At 38.6% G+C, this 3,339-nt stretch overlaps 1 long non-coding RNA gene across 1 annotated transcript; it reads right to left on the reverse strand.

The window, feature by feature from the left end:
- Window positions 1-258: 258 nt before the first annotated feature.
- LOC127119287 (uncharacterized) lies at window positions 259-3,111 on the reverse strand. Its single transcript, XR_007802739.1, has 5 exons — window positions 2,579-3,111; window positions 2,386-2,490; window positions 1,590-1,862; window positions 875-1,065; window positions 259-778 (listed from the first exon to the last, which is right to left on the reverse strand). It is a non-coding gene; the product is annotated as an uncharacterized LOC127119287 (long non-coding RNA).
- Between the last annotated feature and the right edge of the window lie 228 nt (window positions 3,112-3,339).

Genomic DNA, 3,339 nt, shown 5'->3' on the forward strand with positions numbered 1-3,339 from the left:
TAACATATCCATGACTCCCTACCTAGCATGCTTGTTCTTTGTTATCCATATCCAAATCAGTACATAAGCCGTGACTTGAAAAAAAATACATAAACCAATTTCAATACAATTCAAATTCATTCACTTTCTCTTCTCTTTTTGCATTAAGAAATAAACATTCAAAACATTTTTCATTCATCGACAATCTTTCATCCATTTTCAAATTCATTCACATTTCCAACAATAATTCCAAACTACGTAGACTTCCAAAACCACAAATTCAGTTTCCAACACATTCAATTCCAATCATTAGATGCAATTTAAAATTACACCATTTACAAGCCAAATATATAATGTATATTACAATTACATTTCACAACTACATGACTATTTCAAAATCCAACTTTACACAATTACAACAAGATTGCACTTCTAATTATTTTGAATTGATGACAGTGGTTATTTGGACATCACAAACAAATTAGCAACCAATGATGGCTTCACATGAAAACTGCCCAGATTCGCCTTGTTAGTTCACATGACGAGGCTTATGAACCATCAATCCAAACTGAAACTCATCTGAACCAATTCCCAACTGAACCTCACCTTTAATAGTGTTTGAGCTAACAGGATATCATGGAGAGCTTCACCCTGCATTAGACTGGTTTTTCAATCCAGTGTTCAGTTCATAACAGAAGCTAACCTTCACTAGCTTTGCATTTTTGCTTCTAACGTTTCCTTCGGCACCATTCCGTTAACGGTTCTGCATAGCTTCACTTTGAAAGCAACCAGTATGAACCTGTAGAATTATTGTAAATGCGAAATCAACATATTTTAACTCAGCCCAGAAACCAACCGGCAGCATGACAACAGTAGATTTTAACCTTTCACATACCCTTTATTTAAACTCATCTGAGCATAGCTGACAACATGAACAGTAACGATGCAATTCATCGTGAGCAGCAAGGTAAGTAACAGTTCGGCAGCTTGCAGTGGTAGTATATTAACAACGACTGGGAGAAATTTGCTAAGCATGAATTAACAACCCCTAACCTTTCAACCGTCTTCAACAACCAATCTTTCCACCTGCAAAATTCACAAACAGTTCACATTCTGGTTTCACCAATTCAGCAAAACTGTTCAAAATCAATTCACGGCAAGTGAACGAATCCAAATGCAAACCATTGTCACCTGAATTTCAATTTCTAACACTTTAATAATTGCTAACTTCATCTAATAACCTAAGTCCACATTCATTTTCCAGCTTTGGCAACAGAACACGGCGAACTCAAGTTTTAACTGAAAGTTGAATTAACTTCACACCAGAAAGTCATCCTTACAAACCTAACAGAATTGTGAATTAAAACCCATAACAGAATTTTTACAAGCTCTCACAACTGAACAAGAGGCATTTCACTAACATGTCATTATACTCAATTCAGATCATCTCTCTTAGCATAACTTTACTAACTGAATTCAGAATGATAGTTAACACCTAACCAGAAATCAGTAACTTACGAATAACTGCAGAATTGTATAACAACGTTTTTCAGTTCTAGCTTAACTTATAATAGAATACTCATTACAGCATAATAGAATTCCTAACAAACCTCTAATAAACTGTTGTTGCCCATGTTAGCATCTTGCAATTCACGGCAACGACATCCAATCATTAGCAGTGTCGAAGCCATCATAAGAGCGCCGAATATTGGTATTTACCAATGATCAGCTTGCTTTTGCCAAGGAACTGTTCGAAGACTTGGAACGTGAACAAACAGGTATCCCTTTTCACCATTTACTTAGTAAGAGCCATGATGCCGTTGTTGCAACTCTTTGGGCTGGTGAGCTGATTGAGATTGCTTCCAGAATTGCAGGAGTGTTTCCTGAGCAAAATGAATTAAAATCAAGTTAACATCATAAATCAAATTCAGAAGCAAAACTATAACTTTCTAACCTCACAAATCCAAAAACAGAGTTGAACAAAATAGATAACAACCACATAACTAAAATAACAGAAAACTAATTGTTATAACAAAACTCCATAACCTCCAACTGTTTTTCTAACAACCTCAACCAACTTAACAAACTCTAACAAACTGATAAACCATCCTAACAAGAAACTATAACAGAAAAACTGCAGCTCCTAACAGCATTTGAAAGCCATAACAGAATTTTCAGAAGTTATATAAATGGTCCTCCTCGCAAATCTCAGGGGGATTTTTCCCTTTTTCAAAAACTCAGTCTTCAATCCTCACCTCACTCTTCATTCAGACTTTTCTCATATTCATATTTTCCCCTAGAAACTCTCACAATCTCTCCATCTCGAACCTTTCTATTCAAGCCTCACAAAGAGAAGAAGAAGAAGAAGGTCGCATGGAGAAAGGAGAGAAGAGAAAGATTTGTTACCTGAGATTCACCAGAGATCCACCGTGTCGAGTTTCTAATCCTCTGCAACTCCTTCATTTTCCACGCATAGGCAGGTTCAGCTCCACTCCTAAACCTCACGTTCTTCTGCAATTTTACGCCGCACATACCGTAAAGCAGGTTGAAGGATAATAAAGAAACAGAAGGGAAGATTTGGAGAAATTACAAGACATACATGAATGGGGAATATAAGGACATCAAACGTGAGTCTGGAGTCATACTTCGATCGACAACAACACGCAATACGGGATTCCGATACGTATTCAATCCCCAATCGCTATTGTTTCATGCAAATTTTAATTTGAGTTATGTTACGGAGATTGTGTTTTCCATCAAATATCCCCGCGAATCCAGAATTCGTTGAGGTATGAAACGCGAGTCGCGAGCGCGACACCGACGAGACACGCTGCTGTTTTTGATTCCGAGGTCACAGTGAGGTTGAACGACGAGCTTGAATCGATGTAGGGAAGAAACACGACATTGATGCGATGACGGCGCCGAAGATGAAGGATGCAGTATGGATTCTAGCGTTTCGTATAAAGCTTTTTTCCCCGATGCGCTTTGAACGTGGGTGTTGAAGACGTTTGTAAGCGGAGTCGAGGTTGACTTTGTGTTTGTTTAGATGTTGGGGTTGAACATAAGGGATCAAAGGAGAGAGACGGCGGTCCAGAGTTTCAAAGTGAAGGGTGAACCAACACGGTCGAGTTCTTGGCATCTAACCTCAATCTTTTTGGTTTGTTCAGTTGGGCTAAGCCCAAACGTCCTCTTCCTATGTTTTTTACACCCCACACTGCTGAACCGTGTAGGAATCTCTTGGGCTTCTTCTCTGGGGCCCATTAGAGCTTTCACCCCCCTGGCCGAATTGTTAGGCAATAGGCCCATTTCCAGTCTGTTGGGTTTTTCTTCTTGCGGCTTGTTTTGTCTGTTTGATTAGCA

Source organism: Lathyrus oleraceus, chromosome 2 (assembly GCF_024323335.1).
Source record: "Lathyrus oleraceus cultivar Zhongwan6 chromosome 2, CAAS_Psat_ZW6_1.0, whole genome shotgun sequence".
NCBI lineage: Eukaryota > Viridiplantae > Streptophyta > Magnoliopsida > Fabales > Fabaceae > Lathyrus > Lathyrus oleraceus.